Source organism: Diaphorina citri, unplaced genomic scaffold, assembly GCF_000475195.1.
Source record: "Diaphorina citri unplaced genomic scaffold, Diaci psyllid genome assembly version 1.1 scaffold372, whole genome shotgun sequence".
NCBI lineage: Eukaryota > Metazoa > Arthropoda > Insecta > Hemiptera > Psyllidae > Diaphorina > Diaphorina citri.
Window position 1 is genome coordinate 84,560 of NW_007377807.1, and position 17,166 is coordinate 101,725.

A 17,166-nucleotide genomic window follows, 5' to 3' on the forward strand; every position below is an offset into this window, starting at 1 on the left:
TATGGCTATCTTTCTTCCATATATTTTTTGGAATTTTAGGAGCTTTTGGTAAAAATTGAGAGACAGTCCTTTGTATTTACTTAGATTCCTTGGGATATCTGCCATTTTGGGCTTGAAACGTGAAAGTGTGTTAATTATCAGCACCGAAGACCTACCACTTATTAAAGTTAGAACTGTTGTCTTTAATTATGAGCTATATGGCTATCTTTCTTCCATATATTTTTTTAGAATTTTAGGAGCTTTTGGTAAAAATTGAGAGACAGTCCTTTGTATTTACTTAGTTTCCTTGGGATTTCTGCCATTTTGGGCTTAAAACGTGAAAGTGTGTCAATTATCAGCACCGAAGACCTACCACTTATTAAAGTTAGAACTTGTCATCAGTACAATACGGCTAATCATAGATGCCTCCTCACCACTCATTACAACAGTATCCTCGGCAGTAGGACTGACAGCAAAGCATCTCATGTGTACTTTCAATACCACAACTCTCAGGCTCCCATCATTAGACAGTCAATCTCCTAGGAGAAATTTCTGATCTCAGGATATAAAGTCTCATAGGGGAATCTATGATTTGATTAGTGTTGAATACATGATTGCACTGTTGTCTTTAATTATAAGCTATATGGCTATCTTTCTTCCATATATGTTTTGGAATTTTAGGAGCTTTTGGTAAAAATTGAGAGACAGTCCTTTGTATTTACTTAGTTTCCTTGGGATATCTGCCATTTTGGGCTTGAAACGTGAAAGTGTGTTAATTATCAGCACCGAAGACCTACCACTTATTAAAGTTGGAACTTGTCATCAGTACAATACGGCTAATCATAGATGCCTCCTCACCACTCATTACAGCAGTATCCTCGGCAGTTAGGACTGACAGCAAAGCATCTCATGTGTACTTTCAATACCACAACTCTCAGGCTCCCATCATTAGGCAGTCAATCTCCTAGGAGAAAGCAGAATCCTCGGCAGTAGGACTGACAGCAAAGCATCTCATGTGTACTTTCAATACCACAACTCTCAGGCTCCCATCATTAGGCAGTCAATCTCCTAGGAGAAATTTCTGATCTCAGGATATAAAGTCTCATAGGGGAATCTATGATTTGATTAGTGTTGAATACATGATTGATTCACATGCGGTAGCCACGAACATGTCAAGTAGTTTGACCCGATGCCCGGGAATCATTGCGGGAGAGTACTTAGAGACATATCGTTAATCTACAGCTAATACCACAAACTTTAAGTGATCTCTCCACACATAAGGCATATAGCAGAACTATACGGGAAGTTCCGTGTTGATATCAAATGGAGGTCTTCTGTCTTTGAACTCTTTGATCCTATCGGTTAGGGTTAGAGAGCTTGTGATGGACCTATAACATCCTTGTTATCCAATATGTGGACTTACGGATTCAGCAGGAAGACTTAATGAGTTGGGATAAGGGAATAGCGAATAACTACTTTATAGCAGAAGCCTGCATCATCTTCGCCTTCGTTTGAGAGATGTATTTTCCAGTTCAGTTGAGCAGCAGGGTCCATATTTTTGAAGTGCCCGGTCTTTTTGTCTCCTTGTCAAGTACCTACTTTACATCTTTACAACTATAAAATTTAGAATTTAGGAGCTTGAATTATCCTCTAAAGACCCAAGGACTTTTTGGGTTTTGTAGGTTCATAAGCACATGTCTAAAATTTTGGATATTGGGCCTTTGGATGTTGTGCTAAAACATGCCCTTCGCGATTTTCAAGCTGAAGGTGTGGGGTCCATATTTTTTAAGTGCCCGGTCTTTTTGTCTCCTTGTCATACCTACTTTACATCTTTACAACTATAAAATTTAGAATTTAGGAGCTTGAATTATCCTCTAAAAGCCCAAGGACTTTTTGGGTTTTGTAGTTTCATAAGCACATGTCTAAAATTTTGGATATTGGGCCTTTGGATGTTGTGCTAAAACATGCCCTTCGCGATTTTCAAGCTGAAGGTGTGTACAAACATAGTCGATCAATGACGAGATAATTTTAAAAGCTACATTAATTCATAAGGATGCACACGTCCACCCGCGTGGATAATCTTGATTGAATGAATCACGGAACCCATCCTAAAACTGGTAAAATCATGTTTGGAATCAGATCGGTGATTGATTTATTGATCCTTATTCGATTTATTTGGACTCCGCATTCACAAAAACCAGTTTGAAACGCTACAGTGAGCTGTTCTTCTATAACGCTATTTAATTAATTCATCAATATCTATATATTATTTATATTTATACATCAATATGGTTTAGATTCGTTTAGATTCGTGAGTTTTTCTATAAAATCAAGGATAATGCGGTAATAAAAAGTTATAACAAGCCGGGCTGTGTCGCGCGCGATGCTGGACTTCGCAACCAGCTAGTTTTCTGAATAAAGCTCTGAGCTATTGGTTTGTGTACAACCTGACAACTAGGTCACTTTACCTGCAAACGTTGAACTTCAGAGATAATGTTGTGCACTTCCAGTCAAAATCGGTGGGTAAACCCACATTGTTATCCCCTTCCGAGGTCACCAACAATCGTTCAACCTATTACTCTAATATTAAGCTTCAACTTCAGAATCTAGATTTCAGCAACATAAATCCAATGAACAAGTAATTTTAATACGACCAAAATTATGACATGAAAGCTACCGGTTATTTCCTCAATGCTCTTTCATTTGGTTGAACCCTGTATTCAGAGATTATACCAAACCCTGTACTCAGAGATTATACCAACATTTACACTCAAAACTATTCACTATTATTCACTATTATTCTCACTCACTGTAAACTACACATCATAAAATCATAATGTACCGAAATTTACACGTTAGCTGGATAACTAAGTAGCTCTATTTTCATAATTTGGACAACACAACACAGGTGGTTACTCATGTCATTGAAGCGATCTATCAGAAATTTACACTCAAAACTATTCACTATTATTCTCATTTCTCACTCACTGTAAACTACACATAATGTACCGAAATTTACACGTTAGCTGGATAACAAAGTAGCTCTATTTTCATAATTTGGACAACACAACACAGGTGGTTACTCATGTCATTGAAGCGATCTATCAGAATATTAAAATCACTCTTACTAGATCAGGGATTCCCAAACTGTGGTCCGTTTTAATGTTGTATTTTCGTCAAATAATCAAAATTATGACATGAAAGCTACCGGTGCTCTTTCATTTGGTTGAACCCTGTATTCAGAGATTATACCCTGTATTCAGAGATTATACCCTGTATTCAGAGATAATACCCTGTATTCAGAGATTATACCCTGTATTCAGAGATTATACCCTGTATTCAGAGATTATACTCAAAACTATTCACTATTATTCTCACTCACTGTAAACTACACATAATGTACCGAAATTTACACCTTAGCTGGATAACTAAGTAGCTCTATTTTCATAATTTGGACAACACAACACAGGTGGTTACTCATGTCATTGAAGCGATCTATCAGAACATTAAAATCACTCTTACTAGATCAGGGATTCCCAAACTGTGGTCCGTTTTAATGTTGTATTTTTGTCAAATAAGAATAGAGGGAAATGCTGAGTGGTCCGTTGGAAATCATGAAATTCAAAAGAGGTCCGTGGCTTGGGCAAGTTTGGGAACCCCTGTACTAAATCTTACTATCAGAACATTAAAATCGCTCCTACCTACTACCTATCAGAATATTGTAGAATCACTCTTATTATGAGATCATTAGAATCACTCTCACTAGAGGGAAATGCTGAGTGGTCCGTTGGAAATCATGAAATTCAAAAGTGGTCCGTGGCTTGGGCAAGTTTGGGAACCCCTGTACTAAATCTTACTTTCAGAACATTAAAATCGCTCCTACCTACTACCTATCAGAATATTGTAGAATCACTCTTATTATGAGATCATTAGAATCACTCTCACTATCACTCGAAGTGATCTGAACTTGGTCCTAACTTAATAAAAGAAACAATGGGTGGTCATGCTCAGTATATGTGCAAACAATAATCAACCCATCACCTGTTCCATGTTCTTCATGTACCCTGGTTCAACCAAGGTTGGTTCCAATAGTTCAGTTACTAAGTGAGGGGCAGAGGACTGCCGAATCTGCCGATGCCATTCAAATTCGGATCCCAAAAGAGATTTGAAAATTTTTCCCTCTTATGAAAATCCTAAAGAACAGAATTAAGAATTGAGAGGTCACTTTCTTCTCGGTGTTGTAATACAAAATTGTTATTATTCTGATTTGATTTCAGATTTTAATCGGACAACTAAATACACATGAGATTAATCTAGGACAGGACTGACTGGTGAGTTTTGTTTTTCTCTCTCATCAATTCTCTACTTCTTATTCTACATCCCTCTCATGAAGATCCTAAAGAACAGAATTAAGAATTCAGAGGGCACTTTCTTCTTGGTGTTGTAATACAAAATTGTTATTATTTTGGTTTGATAATTTGATTTCAGATTTTGATCGGACAACTAACACACATGAGATTAATCTAGGACAGGACTGACTGGTGAGTTTTGTTTTTCTCTCTCATCAATTCTCTACTTCTTATTCTACATCCCTCTTTCATACATACTTCCTTTCATTTCTCAGAAACGTTTTCCTTCCTAATAGGTAATAATTATTACATTCGCGAAATGGTATTTTGGCGTCTCCACCAATTTATCTAATAGTTTACGAATCGAGGAATCCTTTGTTTCGCCACAATTCCCAAACGGTTTGTCGGATTTTCGATAAAATTTGGCAACCCTGTATACGACCTTAGAGGACATAGATTTTGTACCCGGACCTGTGGAGGCTTCATAGAGGGGACTTTTTCGAAAGTTTTACAGTTTTCTATACCACTCATTGGTAACCCTTTCGTTTATCTCTCCTTCGGCCCCCTCCCTCTCTCTCCTTCCCATTACTCAACATAGGTAATCACATTTTTTTAAAGCTATTCATAAATTCATATTAATATTGTTGTACGGTATCTACATCTCTATTCTCTATAATATCTTCATAGAGGGGACTTTTTCGAAAGTTTTACAGTTTTCTATATACCACTCATTGGTAACCCTTTCGTTTATCTCTCCTTCGGCCCCCTCCCTCTCTCTCCTTCCCATTACTCAACATAGGTAATCACATTTTTTAAAGCTATTCATAAATTCATATTAATATTGTTGTACGGTATCTACATCTCTATTCTCTATAATAAGGGTTAATATGCTTTTTTTTCGTTCATTCAATATTGTAATGATCTTAATAACAGACTCATTAAAATGTGGAGCAGAAGCATTTTTCAAGGTGGATTGGCTTCGTTGTAATGGAATATGGATAACCAGAGAGGCGAGAACGTGTAATAACTGTAATAGTAATACGGACCTCTCAGTACTATAACATTATCCTAGGGCGGGGATTCCCAAACTGTGGTCCGCGAGAAGATTTCAAGTGGTCCACCAGGTGGTCCCAAAAGAAGAACATAAAATCAATTTTCTATTCAGGGGGAAGAAGTATGTTGTTGTTGTAGCGGCTTAGCTTTCGCCGAATGGTGATGGCAGGGTAGAGAAAAGATATCTTTTTGTATCTGCCATACACCGGGGTAATGGTCTCTAGCCAAGTTTAATTGGCTCGTCCTGAACCGCAGTCAACCATCGTGAGGACTTGTGCTTATTCTTTAAAAGCCGACAGAACCCTTTGAAACTGCCAGCTAGCAAGGCTGGTTAGGGTTAGCCGTTCTTCTCCCTGTTAATAGTCCCACAGCCAGACGCTAGTCTACTCTCTGTTTAAAGTCCCCTAGCCAGACTCGAGGGAAGAAGTACGAGTATTTAATCAGATGCTGTGATATCCACAAAAGTTGGGAAAATTAGGCTCTGCTTAAACACCAATAAATCCACGAGTCCCACAGCCAGACGCTAGTCTACTCTCTGTTTAAAGTCCCCTATAGCCAGACTCGGGGGAAGAAGTACGAGTATTTAATCAGATGCTGTGATATCCACAAAAGTTGGGAAAATTAGGCTCTGCTTAAACACCAATAAATCCACGCGTTCCACAGCCAGACGCTAGTCTACTCTCTGTTTAAAGTCCCCTATAGCCAGACTCGGGAGAAGAAGTACGAGTATTTAATCAGATGCTGTGATATCCACAAAAGTTGGGAAAATTAGGCTCTGCTTAAACACCAATAAATCCACGATGATAATTATGATGATGATATTTTCCCATTGTGAAATCAAGCAGTATCCAAATCTTATATTACTGAATTACCACTGATCATGGGAGCGACTCTTATATCATAAATCATAAGCTATGTATTTCGCTATGTACATAATATACACATCTTTGTATATTATAGATAGTTAATATTTAATTACAGCTATTTACCAAAACTCAATTGATGGAGGAAGAGTAAGTAAGTACCTATTCATTAACTTTGCAGAAAAATCAGAAGATGCTTTGTAATTTGTAAACGTTCGCGCATGCAATTACTATCATCAAGTACTTTGTATTGGAGAATATTAAACCCAAGTACTTTGTACGGGAAAAATTCAATAATCGTGTGAATTAACAACATGCGTTGTTTGTTGCAATCTCAATGAACAGCTTACAAGTTACTTTGAATTTTAAGAAAGGAGAGTGTGTTGAGTGTTTGGGCAGCAAGTCCGCTGAAGAGATCTGAAGGGAAGATCTTGTATTTTATCTTGGGGATATTGTGATAACCAGTTATCGCCTAGTTCTGATCAGAGCCAGGCCAGTGATTTTATCAGTTCTGTTGAAAATCTTGAAATAAACTTCGAAAGCTTGCCTTTTCTTCCAAATTTAAAACAGTAAATAAGCCGTGTGAATTAACAACATGCGTTGTTTGTTGCAATTTCAATGAACAGCTTACAAGTTACTTTGAAATTTAAGAAAGGAGAGTGTGTTGAGTGTTTGGGCAGCAAGTTCGCTGAGGAGATCTGAAGGGAAGATCTTGAATTTTATCTTGGGGATATTGTGATAACCAGTTCTGGTTCTGATCAGAGCCAGGCCAGTGATTTTATCAGTTCTGTTGAAAATCTTGAAACAAACTTCGAAGGCTTGCCTTTTCTTCCAAATTTATTTTAAGAAAGGAGAGTGTGTTGAGTGTTTGGGCAGCAAGTCCGCTGAGGAGATCTGAAGGGAAGATCTTGAATTTTATTTTGGGGATATTGTGATAACCAGTTCTGTTTCTGATCAGAGCCAGGCCAGTGATTTTATCAGTTCTGTTGAAAATCTTGAAACAAACTTCGAAGGCTTGCCTTTTCTTCCAAATTTAAAACAGTAAATAAGCAAATTAGAAGAAAGTCATTGAAAGTACCTGGATAATTCAAAGAGCACAAAATCAGAATGCCGCCCTCAACTGTATCCAATCTACGAAGAACATTACACCAAGACCCTGTCCAACTCTGGTCTCAATTGAAACAGGAGTACTGTTTGTATTTAAAAGACAAAGCAAAACTCCGCCAACTCAAGAAGAGTAATCAAAAGGGATTGGACAAGTTAGAAAACAGCGTGAAGGAGTATGAGCAACAGAAGGCCAATTTGAAGAAGATCGAACTAGAAAAGGCCTCGACAGTGAAAGAAGTTAAGGTGTTAAAGGGTTAGAAAACAGTGTGAAGGAGTATGAGCAACAGAAGGCCAATTTGAAGAAGATTGAACTAGAAAAGGCCTCGACAGTGAAAGAAGTTAAGGTGTTAAAGGGTACCAGAGATAAATATATCAATGACATTCTGAAGAAATCTGATTCTGTTATGACTGATGAAGAGAAGGAAACAGTGAGGGCTGTTGTATTGGAAGAATTTAAGGATGAGCTAGTCCGTGTTTTGATTGAACAGGTCATGCCACCTGACGTTCCTTTGTCTCAAAAGGTAAATAATATTAATGATGTATTTGAAAACAAATTTGAATTGGATGGCTGAAAGGTAATTATGCATAAGACACGTCAATGGCAAATTTACTGAAAATTTCTATATAAGAGGAAAAACTTACTTTAAGAGTGTGCTAAATGTATTTGGAAACAAATTTGAATTGGATGGCTGAAAATATTTTCACATGAAATCACCAGGATTTTCAAAATTATGTACGTAAGCCACCTACTCGTAGGTACCCACCAGTTCTTTATCTCTTACTTGGGTACCTTAGGTATGAAGGTAGGTATCTAACTTATAAACTTACTTCCTTATTTGTCCTTGGCTTGGTCTTGGTTGACCAAATGACCACCTACTTCAAGCACTACTTTTTCTTTTAGATTTCATGTTTTGAAGATTTGGAATGGAACTTTGTCATCACCCAGTTCAACTTTGAAGAGATACATGAGCTGTTGAAGAAATTGATTCAGAACACACAAGGAAACATCAAAAAGTTGCTGCAAAAAGAGGATACACTGGTGCAACGCTTACTTGTTGACCACCTACTTCAAGCACTACTTTTTCTTTTAGATTTCATGTTCTGAAGATTTGGAATGGAACTATGTCATCACCCAGTTCAACTTTGAAGAGACACATGAGCTGTTGAAGAAATTGATTCAGAACACACAAGGAAACATCAAAAAGTTGCTGCAAAAAGAGGATACACTGGTGCAACGCTTACTTTTTTTTTTAGAAAGAAAAGTAAAAAGGAAAATAGTAATATGATTAATATATTCAATGTGAAGTGTATTGTCGGTGGTTGAAGTCGTGATTTCTCAATCCACGGACCGCGGGTTCAAGGCCAATTCGTCATCGACACATAATCAGTTTTATACAATCGAGAAGATTGATTTGACAGTGGCTGGTTCTAGGTACTTGAGAAATAACTGCAAAGGTCCTTTGTTCCTTTCCCAGCTGGTTTTGCTTGGAGGTGGGGAATTGGGGATGATGTGGTGCTATTTCGTATAACTGTTAGTATATCTGACTACGGCGCTAGTTCACCGTTCTTTTGAAATGAGGTTCACTTGAGGGCTAGTTTTTCCTTGGTTATGTGTATGGTCGATGAAACCCTAGCCACGAATAAGTAAGTATGTACCTATGTATGTGTAGGAAAACTGGCCCTCAAGTCAAGACTATCCCTCAAGGTGCGTTCAGTAATACACTAATACCAGCCTTATTCAAATAGAATCAATGTGTGGGGCATGGGCGTATTTTCTTTTTTTTTTTCAGAAAGAAAAGTAAAAAGGATAATAGTAATATGATTAATACATTCAATGTGAAGTGTATTGTCGGTGGTTGAAGTCGTGATTTCTCAATCCACGGACCGCGGGTTCAAGGCTAATTCGTCATCGACACATAATCAGGTTTATACAATCGAGAAGATTGATTTGACAGTGGCTGGTTCTACTTGAGAAATAACTGCAAAGGTCCTTTGTTCCTTTCCTAGCTGGTTTTGCTTGGAGGTGGGGAATTGGGGATGATGTGGTGCTATTTCGTATAACTGTTAGTATATCTGACTACGGCGCTAGTTCACCGTTCTTTAAGAATGAGGTTCACTTGAGGGCTAGTTTTTCCTTGGTTATGTGTATGGTCGATGAACCCCTAGCCACGGATAAGTAAGTAAGTATGTACCTATGTATGTGTAGGAAAACTGGCCCTTAAGTCAAGACTATCCCTCAAGGTGCGTTCAGTAATACACTAATACCAGCCTTATTCAAATAGAATCAATGTGTGGGGCATGGGCGTATAATAACTTACAGGACTGGCTAACCTTCCAACTTCCACTAGTTCCATTGTATGGAGGTATGGACCGGGGACCCGAGGAGCTAAAAGAGTGTGGTCACTATGATCTATGATTCTATGGACTCGTTTGAAGGAAAAAGGAAACGGCCCAAGACTAGCTATCCTGGCTAATTCTAGCTGTCAAAAATAGAAGAAACTGTGGCGCTCACAACAACACTCAACACAAATATAATCTTACATAGAAAACGCAGGTTCTCGTTTCTCCACAATTTCCATCTCTGGTAACTTACAGGACTGGCTAACCTTCCAACTTCCACTGGTTCCAATGTATGAAGATAGGAGATATGTACCGAGGACCCGATCTAAGAGTGTGGTCACTATGATCTATGGACTCGTTTGAACAATCTTCTCGTTTGAAGGAAAAAGGAAACGGCCCAAGACTAGCTTTCCTGACAAATTCTAGCTGTCAAAAATGGAAGAAACTATTTGAAAGTTGCCTGGGCACTTTCTGTCTGAAAGCTCGAGGTATGGACCGGGGACCCGACCTAAAAGAGTGTGGTCACTATGATCTATGGACTCGTTTGAACAATCTTCTCGTTCGAAGGAAAAAGGAAAGGGCCAAGACTAGCTTTCCTGACAAATTCTAGCTGTCAAAAATGGAAGAAACTATTTGAAAGTTGCCTGGGCACTTTCTGTCTGAAAGCTCACGGGACACTACCGTTTTGGACTGATCACATTGTAGCTCTGTCCTAACTGTAGAAATGTAGATATTTTCGTACCCAAAAAGCCCACTTTGAGGCTTAGGTGTAGGGGCAAACAGCCCTAAAGATCGGGTTACGAACTTTTACGAATCTACGAACTGTAGATATTTCAAATCCTGAATATGGGAACGACGCGACTTCGACATTGCCTAGCATCAGCACAAGTAAAATTACTTATTCGAAGTCATAGAAAATGTAGAAATGAATGGTGAAGACTGTAAAGTTTTTTGTTTCATTGGCAGCTCTATCTGCTGGGCCTGACATGAACCAATCTATGCCAGATCTGTCAGGCAAGTTGCTAACCCAAAACAAAGTCTGTACTAACTGTAGAAGTGTAGATATTTTCGTACCCAAAAAGCCCACTTTGTGGCTTAGGTGTAGGGGCAAACAGCCCTAAAGATCGGGTTACGAACTTTTACGAATCTACGAACTGTAGATATTTCAAATCCTGACTATCATAGACAGTATTCAGTACCTACTCCAAACTCGGTGCTATCTACGTAGGTCATATTTATATGTTTTACGATATTATGTAGTAAGCATAGACAGTATTCAGTGCCTACTCCAAACTCGGTGCTATCTACGTAGGTCATATTTATATGTTTTACGATATTATGTAGTAAGCTAGTGCAGCTTGATCACATAGCCGGGTGTTTCTCAAACATGGTATCCACTATCCATGCACTTGATATATCTTTGACGAAATATCGACAGTCTAGTGCAAAAATTTCGAGACAGATTGTGACTTTAAAACCTTTTCAGTGTCGACAACTTTCCCATTAACAACCTATTTGACAACCAAAGACAGTTTATTGAAGACAATAACATGAGCTTTTTTTTCGTGAGGCGTTTTAACTGCAACATGAACTTTTAGTTGGTAAGAAACAACTTCTTCTTTTTCTTCACCTTTTCCCGTGTAGAGACGGGGTCGGTGTTTTTCGTCAGCCTCTCAATCAGCCCTTACTAGGGTCATTGCTTTGGGCTGCCATCTGGTTTTAGCTACAAATTTTACGAGTGGACGCTCTTTCCACTCAGTATGAAACAACCACCTTTAGAAATTTTTTTTTTCGTTAGGCGCTTTAACTGCAACATGAGCTTTTAGTTGGTAAGAAACAACTTCTTCTTTTTCTTCGCCTTTTCCCGTGTAGAGACGGGGTCGGTGTTTTTCGTCAGCCTCTCAATCAGCCCTAACTAGGGTGATTGCTTTGGGCTGCCATCTGGTTTTAGCTACAAATTTTACGAGTGGACGCTCTTTCCACTCAGTATGAAACAACCACCTTTAGAAATATTGTCAAAATGCTGTCAGGAGTGAAGGGACGTAATGGTATGGATATTGTAAAAGGATGGAAATGCAAACTTTCCCCAATTTCACGAAAAAAGGTTCGCGCTGCTGCACAACTTCTGACACACACTATGCTGGTTCATAGGAGCACAATACAATAATGTAAGCTTAATATTTGTTTATTTTCTTCTCCTGTAGCTACTGTCAAAATGCTGTCATTAGAAATACTGTCAAAATGCTGTCAGGAGTAAAGGGACGTAATGGTATGGATATTGTAAAAGGATGGAAATGCAAACTTTCCTGAATTTCACGAAACTTCTGACACACACTATGCTGGTTCATAGGAGCACAATACAATAATGTAAGCTTAATATTTGTTTATTTTCTTCTCCTGTAGCTACGTAAAACAATGTAGGGAGGTACATAGGTAGGTACTCTATTGTGGACTGGGTGAGACAGAAAAAATCTACCTAAATATCAAATAAAAAAGATATAATATAAGATATAATGTCCACCTGCTGAGTGATGACTGATGACAAACGTACATTTTAGGACGGAGAAAATGGGCATGCTACGACCAGAGTACCAGATATTTTTCACAGGGAAATCAAAAATGGTTGAATACTTAAGGCTATACCTAAATATCAAATAAAAAAGATACAAGTCCACCTGATGAGTGATGAGTGATGACTGATGACAAACGTGCATTTTAGGACGGAGAAAATGGGCATGCTACGACGACCAGGGTACCAGATATTTTTCACAGGGAAATCAAAAATTGTTGAACACTTAAGGCTACATTTTACACTAGTGTAGAACCCCTTTTTGATCAAATCTATCTGATAATTGTTTAGACCACCCCGTACATCCTCGTGATATTGAACATACATTTTTTATTGTTTACTTCTGAAAGCTCCACGAGAGATACACTGTAGAGAAAATAACTTTACAACATTTCGTAGGAATATGTTTTTTCCATTTTTCTTTTATTTCGAAAATAATTGCATGCCATAATACGAGCATTGTGTTGTGGAAATGTACATTCATAGCATTGCTATAACAGTCAATGCAGTCATGGCTGACTTATAGATAGTTAATATTTAATTACAGCTATTTACCAAAACTCAATTGATGGAGGGAGAGTAAGTATAAAGTACCTATTCATTAACTTTGCAGAAAAATCAGAAGATGCTTTGTAATTTGTAAATGTTCGCACATGCAATTACTATCATCAAGTACTTTGTATTGGAGAATGTTAAACCCAAGTACTTTGTACGGGAAAAATTCAATAATCGTGTGAATTGTGCTGAACTGGGGTGAAAAAATACTCGTGAACAGCACACGATTTTCCATTACCCTTTGAAGAGTGGATTTGAAAAACTCAAAAAGCACAAAATGGGTAATGCAAAAAATCGTTAATTCGGGGCCAAATTTTGAGAATAAGTTAATCCAATGGAAAACATTTTTCTGCAATCTGATCGGTGATTTGAGATTTTGGATTAAGCTACCTAACTTAATTCTGACTTCTTTTTTTTACATCGGGACTTATACCAATAGGTAGAATGATACCTTGGTTGGAGAGGTTCCTCATATTATATGGTAACGGTAAGTAATATGAAAGAAAAAAAAAATCAATACTTTTTGATTTTTGAATCAAATTAATCGAGATGTTGATCTTGGATCTGTGTACCTAATGTCAATAAATTAACTGATTTGAACAAGAATTTTGAGAATAAGTTAATCCAATGGAAGCACATTTTTCTGCAATCTGATCGGTGATTTGAGATTTTGGATTAAGCTACCTACTTAATTCTGACTTTTTTTTACATCGGGACTTATAGGTACCAATAGGTAGAATGATACCTTGGTTGGGAGGTTCCTCATATTACATATATGGTAACGGTAAGTAATATGAAAGAAAAAAAATCAATACTTTTTGATTTTTGAATCAAATTAATCGAGATGTTGATCTTGGATCTGTGTACCTAATGTCAATTAACTGATTTGAACAAGTAATTTAATAAATAATAAATAAATAAATGTCTTTTCTTTGTGTTACTATATCACAACTTTGGTGCTCACTGCAGGATTGTAGGATTTTTCCAAATACATACCAAAATTATGACATGAAAGCTACCGGTTATTTCCTCAATGCTCTTTCATTTGGTTGAACCCTGTACTCAGAGATTATACCAAACCCTGTACTCAGAGATTATACCAAACCCTGTACTCAGAGATTATACCAAACCTTGTACTCAGAGATTATACCAAACCCTGTACTCAGAGATTATACCAAACCCTGTACTCAGAGATTATACCAAACCCTGTACTCAGAGATTATACCAAACCCTGTATTCAGAGATTATACCAAACCCTGTACTCAGAGATTATACCAAACCCTGTACTCAGAGATTATACCAAACCCTGTACTCAGAGATTATACCAAACCCTGTACTCAGAGATTATACCAAACCCTGTACTCGGAGATTATACCAAACCCTGTACTCAGAGATTATACCAAACCCTGTACTCAGAGATTATACCAAACCCTGTACTCAGAGATTATACCAATTTAGAAAACAGTGTGAAGGAGTATGAGCAACAGAAGGCCAATTTGAAGAAGATCGAACTAGAAAAGGCCTCGACAGTGAAAGAAGTTAAGGTGTTAAAGGTCATGGCTGACCTTAAACTCAAGCTTGAAAATCAAGAACGCATAAGTTACACAAGCTGGCAAGCCTCTGTGATATACGTACGTATAATAAGAATAATAATACCTAGAATATATGAATGAAATGATGGAAAATTGAAATATGGAAATGAATTGGAAACAGTTTCGCAATCTTGTAATTGGAATTTCATGCCACTTTTTCGTTTTTTCCATACCCATCTCCTTTGACTTCGTGTAATTACTCTAAATGACATCATTGTCATCAAGGAGAAGATGATTAAGATAGTTTTGACAATCTTGTAATTGGAATTTCATGCCATTTTTTCGTTTTTTTTCCATACCCATCTCCTTTGACTTCGTGTAATTACTCTAAATGACATCATTGTCATCAAGGAGAAGATGATTAAGATAGTTTTGGCACTACTATATTATGATATCTATCCTGATGCAAATGATCTTATCAGAACCCATTTTTCTGAACAGCGAAAGACGAAAGTGCTACCAAATACAAAATTCAACAGAGTTCACCTATTGTAACGTTTTCCAGCAAATACTTCTTTTTAGGAACTTATAGTCGCATTTCAGGGAAGTGTTAATAAAACACTAATTTTTTACCTCACTAAGTAGGTCTTACCGATTTGACTAGTAAATTTATTTCACTGTGTAAACAGCACCAACTCTATCCTAGTAACGATTGTAATGGTTAATTTAATTTCGCAACAGAGTATTTTGTGGTTTCTTGTTTTCAAAATTGTTAAACCAACCTTGACCAAGTCATGTGCATTTGATTAAGACCACTAAACTTTTTGATTAAGACCACTAAACTTTTCTTGTTCGCCGATATTGGAAATACACGGGTCTTGTTCTTGCATTACTTGAAGTACATGCTTTGTGTACTTGGTGCTTGGTTCACATTTACATAATTGAACACCGAGAGAATGTCAGTACTCCGAGAAACTATGTTGAGGAATGGACGAATTTTGTCATTTAGGGGTTTCGTGAATGTTGCTAGAGACAGACATTGTCCGTTGTTTCTTTGACAGCGGTCCCCAAAGAGGAATGCCAAGAGTGTTAACAGTTAACCCTGACTTCATTGGAATGGGGGACTTTTCTAACGAAATTCCGGTGTTTTGAGTCCAACATGCAGGGCTATTACATCCTAGTATCAAATATACTTAGATGTTTGTCACAAATATCGCTCTCCATTTGATACATCTCGATAAAATGACCGGACTTGGACTCAAACCACCAATCTCCAGATCCCCAATCACTACTCCACTGAGGTTGGTGGGTTAACATGAGCACGTAAGACAACGACCCAACTTTCTTTCCATTGCATACAATGAACATAATCCTAACCATTCTAATATTTTTACTCCAAGTTCTCATATAAATAATCTGGATCATTCACTTCTGAAGGTTGATTCGAAGCAAAACAATGACTAAATTACAAGAACCGGGGAGAGAGAGAGAAACTGAATCATTTTATTTTAATAGAAGTAGCTGAATTTTAATAATACAATGTCTAGGTTCGAGCGTTAGTCAGATTGGAGCTATAGTTGGGTTCTTGCGTTCTAAACCAAGGCATACAAGCTATAGATGGATCGAGGAATTGTTATTAATTTGCTAGGAACGTAGTTATATTCATTTTTTTTTTTCTTTTTTTTTTTCAGAAAGAAAAGTAAAAAGGATAATAGTAATATGATTAATACATTCAATGTGAAGTGTATTGTCGGTGGTTGAAGTCGTGATTTCTCAATCCACGGACCGCGGGTTCAAGGCTAATTCGTCATCGACACATAATCAGGTTTATACAATCGAGAAGATTGATTTGACAGTGGCTGGTTCTACTTGAGAAATAACTGCAAAGGTCCTTTGTTCCTTTCCTAGCTGGTTTTGCTTGGAGGTGGGGAATTGGGGATGATGTGGTGCTATTTCGTATAACTGTTAGTATATCTGACTACGGCGCTAGTTCACCGTTCTTTAAGAATGAGGTTCACTTGAGGGCTAGTTTTTCCTTGGTTATGTGTATGGTCGATGAACCCCTAGCCACGGATAAGTAAGTAAGTATGTACCTATGTATGTGTAGGAAAACTGGCCCTTAAGTCAAGACTATCCCTCAAGGTGCGTTCAGTAATACACTAATACCAGCCTTATTCAAATAGAATCAATGTGTGGGGCATGGGCGTATGTTTGCAATAGTCAAATTTTCAACAAATCGTCCGGCTGATGTCCCAAACAGTGACCTCACGTAACCTCTTCAAGATATATTTCTAAGTTTGCATAATTTTCACGCATTTACATATTCAAGATCAGAACAGGAAGATCTTCGAAGAGGTGATGCTTCAATGCTTCATCTAATATGGGTATGATTTCATCAAAGCCTGTGTTGATGCTGCCTATTCAAATTGATTGTGATCAATACCGATTATATTCTTCTAAATTCAAGATCATCAGTATCACCACTCCAAGTTCTCTGGGTTATTGACTTCTCACTTTGGGAGCTTTGTTTATATTCCATCTCGTAGTTGGATAAAATTTCATAATTACCGCTTCAAAATTATCATTCCTGCTCATATTCACATTATTGTGGGTGCCATATACATCTGCGTACATACATATGTATATCTGAATTATCTGACTAATCCGCCATTCGTATTGTGGTCAGTTTATCATTTATCTCGAAACCAAAGCACGACGGGTGAGGGCGTTATCCAGATCCCCTTTGGGCGTGCAAGTTGTCTAGGTCCACAATGTTTTGCGGATTGTACCCACGTCTCGTACAATATCGGTCTCACCTT

At 37.6% G+C, this 17,166-nt stretch overlaps 2 protein-coding genes across 2 annotated transcripts in view; one reads left to right on the forward strand and one right to left on the reverse strand.

The window, feature by feature from the left end:
* LOC113466969 overlaps nt 1-17,166 on the reverse strand; it is a 95,796-nt gene that overhangs the window by 32,267 nt on the left and 46,363 nt on the right. The gene's annotated exons all lie outside the window — the stretch shown is intronic.
* LOC103508144 overlaps nt 4,456-17,166 on the forward strand; it is a 71,106-nt gene continuing 58,395 nt past the window's right edge. Inside the window, exon 1 of the mRNA XM_008472679.3 lies at nt 4,456-4,520. The gene's annotated coding sequence lies outside the window, so the exon portion shown is untranslated. The remainder of the gene's footprint in view (nt 4,521-17,166) is intronic.